The sequence below is a fragment of the Chelonia mydas genome, chromosome 19, assembly GCF_015237465.2.
Source record: "Chelonia mydas isolate rCheMyd1 chromosome 19, rCheMyd1.pri.v2, whole genome shotgun sequence".
NCBI lineage: Eukaryota > Metazoa > Chordata > Testudines > Cheloniidae > Chelonia > Chelonia mydas.
Window position 1 is genome coordinate 12,337,833 of NC_051259.2, and position 13,184 is coordinate 12,351,016.

At 41.7% G+C, this 13,184-nt stretch overlaps 2 protein-coding genes across 37 annotated transcripts in view; both read left to right on the forward strand.

Annotated features, from left to right (window-relative positions):
- The window catches only part of LOC119563984, a 29,113-nt gene extending 17,460 nt beyond the window's left edge, over window positions 1-11,653 (forward strand). The window contains exon 2 of the mRNA XM_037881886.2: window positions 8,856-11,653. The gene's annotated coding sequence lies outside the window, so the exon portion shown is untranslated. The remainder of the gene's footprint in view (window positions 1-8,855) is intronic.
- The window catches only part of EPB41 (erythrocyte membrane protein band 4.1), a 198,699-nt gene that overhangs the window by 80,756 nt on the left and 104,759 nt on the right, over window positions 1-13,184 (forward strand). The gene's annotated exons all lie outside the window — the stretch shown is intronic.

The window sequence follows — 13,184 nt, forward strand, 5'->3', positions numbered from 1 at the left end:
AAGTCAGTTCCATTGGTTAAGTACAGACAGATTGATATAATATTGAGTGTTACAGAGGTAGAAATAGCTAGAAAATGTCTCAGACAAACAAAATGGAAGTTCAAGTGACCAGCTACTCTGAAGATGGTTGTGATTGAAGTTGGTCCAGAAAAGTGTTACACTTTATATGAGAGAATGAAAAACGACAAGTACTGTATTGAATACACACATCATCAGCCTGTAACTTACTTCTCCTGACTTTGTTTCTTTAAAGAAATAAAGCATAGTGAAGGTAGGATTTGTGCATGCTTCTTCCACATAGCTGTCTCTGCATCTCCCTGGTGCTGCAGCGTCTTGATTTCAATAGAAACAATTTTAAATTGTGGGGTGGCTTTCTGAAGTGGGCAGATGAAGTCACTTAAGAACATGAATGAGACTACAGAAATCTTTTTGCTTGTGATAAGTAGTGAGAATTTAAACCCAGGGCTCCAGAGATGAAAGGCATTTCTAGGACCATGGAGACTTTGGTCCAAGTGGTGCGCCGAGGGCCAGATCCAGTCTGCAGGATGATTCTGTCTGTCCCCCATGAATGATTTTCAGTTGCGTGCGCTCCTTTGTGGTGGCTGTAAGGCTGCTGCCAGAGTCTCCTCCTTGAGTCAGGAGGTAGCTGCTTTCGAATTTCAGCTGTGAGCATCTCTGTGTGTTGTGGTGTGTGCTTTCTGGATTTGAAACTTAGCACGTTTAAACATGCTGCAACAATAATCACAGTGCAAGGGTGCAAGTAATTGCAATGGCTGCAGTAAGAAAAAAAAAAAGTAGATGTAGAGAATAGAACATTTCAAACTAAGTGGTCAGCATCACCTATGGAGGAAACAGAGCGCAGAGACTTTGAAAATGTATCTGCTTCCTTGAGGAACTGAAAGCAGAATATGGGGATTTTCCCCTCTGTTTACAAGTTTGCGGGCTGAGTGGATGAGTGCCTTCTCTGCTTTTCTTCACTTAGAAAGGAGAGTCTTGCATTTCTGAAAGAAGAGAAAATAAGCAACACCACCCAGTTTCAAGAGCAGTTGGATGACCAAGCACTTCTTGGCTCACTGGCCTTCCTAACAGATATAACCGCTTATCTCAGTATACTCAGTCTCTAGCTGTATGGTAGAGATCAGAATATTTCTACTCTTATGGGTCATGTCAATGCATTCCGCAGAAAGCCTGGACTCAATGCGCCCCTTCAGAAGACTATCACCTATTTTCCATCATGCAAGGAAATCTGAGCTGAGATGGCTGATGTTCTTTTGCAGCTTCGTGGACATTATATTACGTATCTTAGCCGAGTTCATTGCCAATTTTGAAAGTTCTCAGTTATAAAACACATGAAGTCAAAATATCACAACAAACTGGAGAGCAACACCCTTGGCTACTATCCCTGACTTGCCTCTAAGAAGACTGATGTGCACATTTGGACTCTAGTGCAAGGTAAACCTTTTCTTCAGGGATCTTACTAAGAGGTGAGCTATTCTCAATTTAATTTGGTTTTATTTCTTCTTAAGCCCATTAATGACTTAATGGCTAAATCATCCTAAAAATGATCTGATTGTAGAATCTAGAATTATATTTCTGAATGTGGCACATGGAGATGCCCCAAAACTAGCATCTGGCCTACAGCACTGAAAAGGTTGGACCATATGTTATCTATACAAGTCCTGCTTACCTACTCTTGTCACTGTTCAGTTCATACTGGAACTCAGCTGTGGCGACCTAGTGATCTGTTACCATATTAGGGTAGGAGTTGGATATAGTGGTTCAAAGGCAAGAGTGAACACAAATACCCCCTCCCAGTAATAGTATAATGGCTCCACAGACAGGCAGAAGGTCAGCATAATTATTTGGTTCAGGAGCAGACTCCGGGTTAATAAAGTGTTTGCCATGTATTCGTTCTCCCAGGGGATCAAAGGGACTCCCAACAGCTGAGCTATTCAAATGAAGAGGCGAGAGCCATCTCCCAGTGAGAAATGCACTACTAAAATGAGGCAACTAAAAATGAGGCCAGATAAAAAGTAATCTCTCTCCCCTACTGCTTGTCAGAACCTGAAGAATATACATTGGGGAAATTGCTTTTTTTAAAAAAGCAGTGAAATCCCTGAAAAACTAACTTTTTCCACAGCTTGTAATTGTGTTTAAACAGTGAAAAAACACGCAGACTGAATTAGTACTTTCCCTGTTGTTTTAGTTAACTAGTCCTCTTGAAAAAGTCATGCCACAAATGGGACACAAGTAAGAACTGATTTAAATGGCATAAATGGTGGTAGTGTGAAGGTTTGTCTTATTACATCATATTTAAGTGCTTGGTGGAAAGCTGGCTTATGAAGGTTCTGTCACTTCTACTATTGTAGAAGATCAGTGACTGGTCATATGGAAATACTGATCTCTGGGAAGCGAACAGCAGTTTTTCACTCAAGATGGCTTTGAATCAAATGAGTTTACAAATGTGTTGCATCATCTGCGTCAGCTATTTGTTGATATAATTAAGGAATGAAAACTCCACCACATATCCCTGTTCATAAAGATTAAAAATGGAAGCTGCCTTGTTTCACTGCCTGATGCAAAAAACGTGGTCCCATAATTGGTGAAGCAGGCGATGGTACTCTTTCATACAGGAGTGACTCTTTCATATGCTTCTGTGGCGATGGGTGCTGTAGAAAAACTGAAAAGGTTCATAGGGAAGAGCAGGACTTAATTAACATTAACATTTTAATTTTGTATAATTGGCTATTTAACAAAGAAGACTGTCTTCATTTAATCATTTTCTTTTCATCCTAATTTGGAGTCCCCTGCAAACTGGCTTCCACATCCTGATCAAATTATTGTTTTTTGGAGTGGTTTCTTTTCATTCCAACCTTTCCCTCTTCTTGGTGGAAAGGAGGACTTCTAATTCAGTGTCAAACTGGATTTCTTTGATACTTTCTCAGTTTTCTAGACCACTTCAGTAGCATACAGAAGTTTAGATCGCTTATCTTCTAGGTACTGTAGCAGCCATTGCACATATGCTGCAGACTTTTTTCTCCTTCTTTCTGATCTGTTTTACTTCTTGTTCCTTCTTTAGTAAGCTCATTTCCCTTACTTTCTTCAGGTTTCGGAGTAGCAGCCGTGTTAGTCTGTATCCGCAAAAAGAAGAGGACAACTTGTGGCACCTTAGAGACTAAAAGAAAAGGAGTACTTGTGGCACCTTAAGGTGCCACAAGTACTCCTTTTCTTTTTGCGAATACAGACTAACACGGCTGTTACTCTGAAACCTTAGAGACTAACAAATTTATTTGAGCATAAGCTTTCGTGAGCTACAGCTCACTTCATCGGATGTGGATGAAGTGAGCTGTAGCTCACGAAAGCTTATGCTCAAATAAATTTGTTAGTCTCTAAGATGCCACAGGTCGTCCTCTTCTTTTTACTTTCTTCAGTCTTTCTTTATAGTCACCTTTGCAACTAAAGTGAGGAAAAACATCAGAAGTGGATTCATTGCTGTGCTAGTGCTAGTACTGTTGCAGGGGCTCATAGGAGTTAATTTCCACTTTTCTGATCTGTAGGCCATGGGTTTTCAGGACAAATCATTTGGTGTCCTCAGAGTGCGGCCACCAACTCTTGCTGGTGGCTGCTTTCACTCTTTTTCCTAAAATACTTAATTAGCTTTAGGAAAAACAAACAAATGTGCACATATAGAGGTACAAATCATTGTAATTTATTTATTGCTAGCTAGTAAGTAAGTCTGTTTAAAAAGTGATATTAATGAACATACAAGTATCACTTTTCACAGCAGACTTACTCAGCCCCGTCAAGCCTGGGGACAAATAAAACCCTGGATGAGGGTTGGGGGAGGCAGCGGAGGTCAGGGGCGATGGGGGTGGGGAGTGTGGGGGTGATTGGGTGGGGGCTGGAACCTGAAGCCCAGTGGACAGTAGACAGAGCCCGGGGATGGAGACTGAAGCTGCACAGATGGAGCTTGGGGCCTGCCATGGCCTCAAGAAAAGTGCCTGGTGGCCACATTTGAGAAATGCTGCTCTAGGCTACGGGGTACGGTACAAACACCATATAGCACATTTTAAAAGACAGAAACTCTTATGGCTTACAAAGTGGAGATAAGGGTTCTGACTGTATTGTGTGTAGTACATACCTTTTAAGATGATTGTTCTTGGGGACAGATTGTTTTCCTTTCCTTGAGGTTTTTTTTCTGTGCTACTGCAGTAACACACGTGGTGCTGAACATTGGAAGGGAAGAGAAATTAAAGGTGGCAGAACATTAAGACAAAGTAGTGGTAGTAATTTGAGGAATATCTAAGGAAAATATAAGGGGAAAGAATTTTCTCTTGAGAATAAGTTGTAGATATCTATTTTTGTGAAGTATATCCTTTTGAGTCCTTAATATGGATATGTAAAGTTGAACCACTTTAAATTTCCCACTAGACAACATGCTACTACATGGCCATATTGGATATGTGCTTTGTCCTCTTCTTGGGCTGTTAGAAGTTGTCTTGCTATGTAGCAGTCCTTCTTGTCATCTTAAGATGGAGTTGACTGTCTCCAGTAGGATCCTTTTCCAGGCCCAGTGTAGGGTGGTCACTCTTAATATGAATGCTTTGAGAATGAATGCATGTCCCATCACTTCATTTCAAACTTTTGAAAACCTGAACTCCTCTTTTTCCTTAAACCTTTTCCCTTTTCTTCTTTTATCAATCTTTGATGACTTTCCTTTTGCCCATCTCACAACCTTGGGGTCCCCACTGACTCCTACTTTTCATTCTCTTCTCACGTAACTTGCCATGCCATGAGGGACTAGACTTTTATATGGGCAATAAGAGTATCCAGAATAGTCATAGTTAATGCTAATAAAATAGTATTGGAAAGAGGAGAGAACTTCATGTTTCAGAGTTTGTCAGTATCTTATGATGAGACTTTCATGGAGGGTAGGCAACTCCACAGCTACCTATGATGTGTTTTCTTACACTTTTCTGTGAAATATCTGGTCCTGGTCACTGTGGGAGGCAGGACATTGGACTAGATTGACCATAGGTTTGATCTAGTTTGGTAGTTTTTGTGTTTCTAAAGTTCTATGTGCACTATGGTGTTGTAGCAATAATAATGAAGAGATGGGGATTCTTGAGGCTCTAACTCTTCTCTCCTCCTTTGCCTGCTCCCTGATGGTTGTAAAGAATGAATTAGCTACTAATGTTTTGTTTTGATGTAATTAATTCGTGACCATTCTGCCTCTCTCCTCCTTCTCTCTCCCATCCCTCCCTCCCACACCCCCCCAAAAAATAAAGACCTGATGTCTTTGAACAACATTTTAAATTATTTGAAAGACTGTGATCCAGGCATCACTGCCTTGGAAACATGTCATGTTACAACCTGGCACAAGGGAGAACTAAAATATTTTATACTCCACTGTCCCCTTTTTACAATGTCAAACAATGGAAAGGAGGAGAACCTTCAGTTTCTTTTTGTTCTACACTGAATATCCTTATCTTGGCAATTAGGTCTTGTATATTCTAAGGTCACTGATATTCCTTGTAATAGTATTAAAAAGTGACTAGCTTACAGAAAGCTTGTTGACAAAACTTGTAACTAGACTCTTTGGAATTCTGAGGTTTTTTTTCTTTCCCCACCAAGCGCTCTTTACCAGCTGGTGACTGAAGGTCAAAAAACAAAACTACTCTTTACAAGGAAAGAGATCTTGGAATCAGTTCAGAGCTGCATCAGTATTTAGTTATCTGCTGAAATATATTATGTTTTTTGAGTGGACAGCAATTTTGAGATGTTAGTAATTGATTTAAGGCCTGATCCTGCAAACCCTATTCCCTAATTGAAGTCAGTAGGAGTACTTGTGTGAACAAGGGATTGTGGGATCTAGTCTGTGTGACTTATTAAGAAATAGAGTTGTGCTCAATTCCCATTTTAAAGAGACTTTGTTTGGTAGTATAAACCCAGAACTTTGGTTTTATTTTTGTTTTTTGTTTTTGCTTTTAAAGAGTCTTTATCCGTGTGAGTATTACTTGTAATGAAGGTAAGCAATTTGTTTTTGAAAAATTATTTCAAACCTGATGTCCTTTTAATGCAATTTGTCTTGGGGTGGGGGAGTGAAGCTGAAGGGGTTGTATAACGAAAACCACATAGTGCACCCAAACCTCGTTGCCGTACAGTTGCTTCTGTAAGCATTTAAATATAATGTGATGAGTGCATAGAGGAGAGGCAGAATCACAGTCTGAGTGCATGAGCTAGCTGTGGCCAGGCTTGCTTAATGCAGCCATTTGGAATCTGCTACAGAAAAGAAGTAGCCAGCTAAAGCCTTTGAAATATTTTAGCCTCAAACATCTTCTTTCATTCCTCTAATAATACGTATGCTTGTGTGTTTGTGTGTACACATGATATTATTTAGCAGGCTGCTCTTTATCAGAAGAGTACATAGGTCCCTTTTGGATCCTAATTATAGCCTTGCTTGGAAACAACCGAAGAGAAAATAACAAAAGCAAAAACCATTTCACTAAGTGCCTGAAAAACTGTGAAGGAAGGAGACCAAGCTCTGTTGCTATACCTCCAGCATAAATGAGGCATAGTGTGAGTAAACACATCTGTGCACAGGAAAAAAATCTTTTGTGAAGTGTTCAGGGTAAATCTGTTTCAGTTCACTCAGCTGAAGTATACTGCCTCTGTCTCTGAGCAGAAGAAACTATTCCTTTAGAAACTATAAGGTATTGATAGAGCGAGAGTTCTGAATGTAACTTGCTGAGTTTGAGCATTGGCCTGCTAAACCCAGAGTTGTGAGTTCAATCCTTGAGGGGGCCATTTAGGGATCTGGGGCAAAAATTGGGGATTGGTCCTGCTTTGAGCAGGGGATTGGACTAGATGGCCTCCTGAGGTCCCTTCCAACTCTGATATTCTATGCATTCAAATTTGCATTGCTTAATATAAGGGACCTTTTACGTCCTACTCTATTTGGGGATAAAATTCCATTGATTAGGTTCTAGTGGTGGCCAATTGGAATGGTGTTCTGTTACCATGGCCCCTTGCTGAGACTGTGCTCTTATCTGATCAGATTTTGGTGTTTTCTTTGTTTTGTGCTTACTCATCTGCCTTGCTGTTCTTAACTTTGAAGCAGACTTGTGAAAGGAGCAGGAGATCTTTGCTATCTATAAACTGCAGGTGGCTAACACTAATGTCTGGTCAACATGTTACGTTGACCTGTTTGTGCATGTGTCTACACTCAAAGTTGTCTCCAGCTGATTTTAGAGCCCTGTTATGGCGATGCAGTAAAACCACCTCCCCAAATGGTGTTGAGCCATGGTTGACCTACTGAGATCAATGCAGTGTGAGTGTGCAACTGTGTGACCTTTGTTGACCCAATAGTCCTCCAGCAAATGTCCCACAATGCCCCATGACCGTGGTTGCTCTGGTAATTATTGTAAACATCACTGCCCATGGATCACAGACTGGAAAGCCCCTTTGCCCTTCCTCCCTGTGAAAACAACCCACATATTTTTGAAATGCCTTTTCCTGATTGCCCAGCTTTGCGAGCACACCTACCAGTTCTTCCTTGTTGTGTACAACTGACCAACCAACTATGCTGTCTCTACACACTAGACATGCTTCTGCTTGGATAGGCAGTAGGAATTGGGTCTCCTGGGCTAGTTATGAACAGTTTGTGTGAGCACAGCTGTGGACCAGCCATAGAAACATGGATATCTGTGAAAAGACTGCCTGGGAGATGCAGGCAAAGGAGTACAACGGGGATCAGCAGCAGTGCCATGTGAAAATGAGGGAATTGTGCCTGCCATACACAAGGCCAAGGAGTCTAACAGTTAATCTGTTGCTGAGCTGCTGACCTGCCCCTTTCACGACCTGCCCCTTTCACAACAAGCTGCATGCCATACTTGATGGAGACCCCATCACCATCCTGCAGACCACCATAGATACCTTGGAGGAGACAGACCCCTGCCATGAACAGTGAGGAGAAGCAGAGTGGGGAAGATGTGATGGGTAGCTCCAGCCATGCCATGAGCCAAGACCTCTTCCAGACTTGTCCACAGTCTAGCCGGTCCTGCCAGCCAAGCATGGATGGGTCCGGTGAAGGGGGAGAGACCTCAGGTAAGTGTGCATGCATGCATTTTTTCTTTACAGTGTCTAAATTTAACGCTGGCACCTTCCTGATACATCCCCAGGTTAGCAAGATACAGCTATTCACTTTTAATTGTTTTATTCATATGAGAAGAGGTAGATACAACAGATAGAGTTGGAGTTGACATCTGCTTTTCATTCCCCGTTAGGTTAGATTGAGGGGGGCTCACACAGAGCTGTTTGTTTATGTCCATAATGAAGTCCCTTGTATCCTCCAGAGATGTCTCAGTGAAACTTCTGTGGAGCTACTCTGCAGTCCTCTCCTGTTGGTTTCTAGGGATGGTAGCCTTATTTCTTCTTCGGGGGGTAAGACGCTTTCCCATGCCACGCTGTGATGAGTTTGGCTGGTAACAATGCAGTAAAGAGGCTAGTGGCATACGGGACAGGGTGACTTTGGGACCTAAGTAGCAGCTGTGCTTTCTGTGCCTTTCTTACCCTCAGGAATGATCAGCTAAAACCACCACTGCCTGTGGAAAATAGTGCCACTATTCCGTGTCATTGCCCTATGCTTGTACCTATGGAATAGAGATGGAAATTGTATTGTTTCATCAACTGAATTTCCTTCTCCCCTGGCAGGCTATAGTCACTATGTCAGGGGCTGGTGATTGGTGCTGTGTACAGATTCTCCAAAGCTGAACTGTCAATAAGCGTGTCCTATTAAAAGTTTCTAAGGGAAAAAGGGAAGGGAGTTTTGAAACTGTTTGTTTTTTTGTCACCAGTTGCTACCATTACTGCCTTGAAAGGTGCCTCCCACAGCCGCAGCATGCCTGATCCCGGTGAGGAGGAGAAAGAATAGGACTAGGGAAGATATCTGCAGTGAGATTCTGAGAGCCAGTGCTGCACTGGACCGTGAACAGAGATCCTGGAGGGCCAACATGTCAGACAGCATGCAGACGGACAGAGTGGAGAGGAGACAGTCTCAGCAGGAAACGAAGTGGGAAGTGCACCAGAAGATAATGGGTCATCTTAGGCAGGAAACCCAAATGCAGCAGACCCTGGTTGACGTACGGGTCCAAAAATCCTAGACTTTCCACCCTTTGCAGTACTTAGAGAACTCCATGGTAGCAGTTCCCTCACTCCGCAGCATGCCACATGGCATCATGGGCCTCATCCTTTCCCCCATCACTCCATGACATGGGACAGCAAGGAAAACCACAGCGTCACATACCTGGACCCGTGTGAACCACAGTTAGTGTACTTGCAGCTAGATGCGACAACATTCGTGCACTGAAATGGACAGAAATGTTTGCTGCCTTTCAAATTTTAAAGTTCTGTTAATGTATTATTTTAGTTTATATCGCATTGCCTGTTCTCTTGCACAGTGTTTTTCTGCACTGTTTTTAACAGAACAAATTTCTATTTTTTGAAAATAAAGAAGTTTATTAGTTCACAACACACTATGCAGAATACTTAGTGATATTCAAAGCACCCAGTACGTGTAAATGTACAGCACCACAGAAGTCATAGGTTAAGGAGACGCCCAGTCCTATTCATAAATGTACAGCAAGCATTGCATAATTCAAAGCTTCAGTAAAATGCATAGTCAGTTATAAATGGTCAGCAAGAACAGCATGGTTCTAACAGCACCCAAAGCTCGGATCAGAGAACAGTCTAGCACAGAACGATATTGTGGCTGACCATTAAAGTACTCTTTCAAAGCCCCCCTCAACAGCATAGCTCGACACTTAGCTCTTATAATGGCCCTTGTGTCTCGCTGTTTGAACTCAGTAGGCAGATGCTCCACCTCCACCCTGGTGGCAGCTTTTCCCCCCCTTGCCTCATTGATATTATGCATACACGCCATGCAGCTGTAACCATTTGGATGTTTTTCTCATTGAGATCCAGTCTAGTGAGTAAACACTACCAGCATCCCTTCAGTCTACCAAAAGCACATTCAGCTGTCATTCTGCACCGCTGAGCTGTATTTGAATCTTTCCTTTGTGCTGTTAAGGTGGCTACTGTATAGCTTTATGAGCAAGGGGTAGGCTGGGTCCCCTTGAATCACTGCTGGCATTTAAGTATTGCCAGTGTGTAGTTTGGTTTGGAAAGAATACTCCTGCTTGCACCTTTCTGGACAGTCCTGTGTTCTTAAAGCTGTGAGTATCATGCATTTTCCCTCACTAGCCCATGTTGATATTGGTAAAGTGTCCCTGATGATCCATCACTGTTTGCGTAACCACAGAAAAATAGCCTTTTCTATTGATGTACTCTGTGGCGATTTGGGCTGGTGCCAAAATCGGGATATGCTAGCTGTCTATTGTGCCACTGCTGCACATCTATCCACTATGAAGTCCATGTTGCTGAGTCACAGTCCTATGTATCAGGAGATGATTAATGGCCCTACATGCTTGCGTGACAACAGCCCCCATTGTGGATTTTCCAACTCCCAAATGCTTCCCCACTGACTGATAGCAATCTGATATTAAAAGCATCCAGAGTGTGATTACCACACACTTCTCCCCATCAATGGAGCTCTCATTCTGCTGTTCCTGCAAAGAGAGGTAGGGGTGAGCTTGGACCACAGATCCAGAAATGTGGCCTTTCGCATCCAAGAGTTCTGCAGCCACTGCTTATCGTACCAAACCTGCGCTACAGAATGATCCCATCAGTCAGTGCTCTTTTCTCGGGCTCAGAAGTGGGGTTCTGCAGTCTTCAGCTGCTCTGTGAATGCCACCAACAGCCTTGAATTGTTTTTCGCTATGTCCCTCAGCAAACTGTTCTCAGAGAAATAGTCACATCCATTATTGTGGTATTTCCTCTCGATCTCCAAACACAGGAGGATCATGCATCCTGTATTTATAGTGTTCATGAGAACAGCACAGCTCTTCAGTCTCCATGCTCCTGTTAGAGATATTGGTGGACTCTGAAAATCCTGTGTGGGTTTGTGGGATTAAAAAAATGTGAAAATTATGGGATATAGATGGCATTATGCAGTGGAGAAAGTTACATATTGGGAACTTGACTTCAAGATCCCACAGATCCCTGTGCAACTCATTTCTACCCCACCACACATGAAAATTTCCCAAAAGGCACTGCATAGATTGTGGCATGTGGCACACTGGGATACCTATTGGGGTGCCCCACATTTTGCTTAGAGACGGACACTCTTGATGAGTACATGCTGTACCCATGCAAGCAGCCAAATATGCATATACAAGCGTGATGTATTAACTTCGGCGGCTGCACGCTGACATAACTTGTCATCCAAAATTGGTAGTGTAGACATGGCCTTAGAGTCGTATTTTTGGAGTGGCAGCTCTTCTAACAGTTCCTCCCTTCCTCAGTACAGTTTGATGGATCATCAGTTCAAAGTTAATAAAGACAGGGCTTGAGGTAAGCTGCCAGCTGTGGAGTTGTGCCCCTTGCTGCTTTTACTGTTTTCGTAGCATCGCTGCTATTGATTCAGAGGTGAACTTTAACAGCTATATCATACACATTTCTTTACATTAAATGTTGCAGTTTTGTTCTGATGTCTCTAATGAATGGCAATAAAGAAAAAGTCTAGCCATAAGGATTACATTCTGTAATGTAGTAAAAAAAAAAGGCTTTTTTTTTTTTTAAAGCATATATTAAGCTAAAGAAAATACTTGTATCTGTGTCCCTGTACTATGTTTAAAAGGACGTTAAAGCTTTGGGACTTTACTGTTACCAGTGGGCTTGGAAAAGGTAATCATGTAAGTCTGAGTGAACTCATTCCATAAGTAACTTAAAAGAATAGTTTTTATGGACTCTGCTTGTCCTACGCATGGGGCCTAAATCGTTTAAATTTTGAATATGTTTCCTTGGCACATTGTGAATTTGTAGGCATTTCCAGCTATATTACTGGTGAGCAGATATAAGTGAAATGTAAACCTTCTGGAGGCTATAGTCCTTGTCAGTTAGCGAGAACTGTAAACGGTCACATATCAAACTTTTTTAAAATCTAGGCTGATTTCTGGGACACTTCACAGAGAGGAATTTTATCTGAGTTCTTGCACACCATTAACTTATATTAAATTTTATCCCTCTATTAATGTCAGATCCTTTTATAAATCCAGTCCTCAGTTTGACACACATGATCTGCTGAAGGCAGATGGTAAGCTACTGTTTTGCTCCCTCATTTAAATAGAAAAGCTGTACCGTGGTAGGAGGATGAAGGAGGGGTATAGTGCTGCTGACATGCAGTAGATTACTGGGAGTGGTCCGGTGAGAATTAAATCCAGGCAATTACAATGTACCATCTGTGTTGTAACACTGGGAGGCTTATTTTTTCCTCTGTTACTGAGGCAAAATTTTCAGATGTTTTGGTGAATGTATCTTATTTCTTCTGGTAATAGGACCTCACCATTTGGTTAAAGGGGCACTGTCAGTCTGTTCAAGACCCAAAACCTAACAGCTTGTAAAGGACCCAAATGACATTTAAATAACCTGCAATGGGTTTACCTTCCTAATTTGAGGGGCTCTAGGCAGATTTAGTATGTTTTAAATAGAGAACACACACATCAGATATTTCTATCAAGGACAAATAGAATAAATATAAAATCTGTACTGTGGTCTTCACATCACCTGAAGCTTTAGAATAGTGGTGGGCAATGTGCCACAGGTTGCCCACCACTGCTTTAGAATGTGATGTATGCAGAGGCGATTTTAGAACTCATACATATTAATTTGTAATTTAGAATACCTAACATTGTTATAAAATACCCAAAACATTGCAAAAATGAGCACTTAAATTCTCCTCTAAATTGTTTATCTTATAGCTATTCTTCTGTCTCATGATACCAATTCATTAAAATTTCTAGTAACTTTTATAAATCTGGCAATGCAAGACTTTAACTTTTTTTATTTGTTGTCTAACCAAATAAATGATTCTTTTGTAGTACTTATAAAAATGCATTGCATCTGGTACAGTAACACCACACTTAATGTCCTCTCGCTTAACGTTTCGATCTTACGTCCCTGCTCAATTACAGAACATGCTCCATTTAAAGTTGTGCAGTGCTTCGCTATAATGTTGTTTGGCTGCCTGCTTTGTCCACAGCTGGCAGCCCCCCTATCAGCTCCTCTAC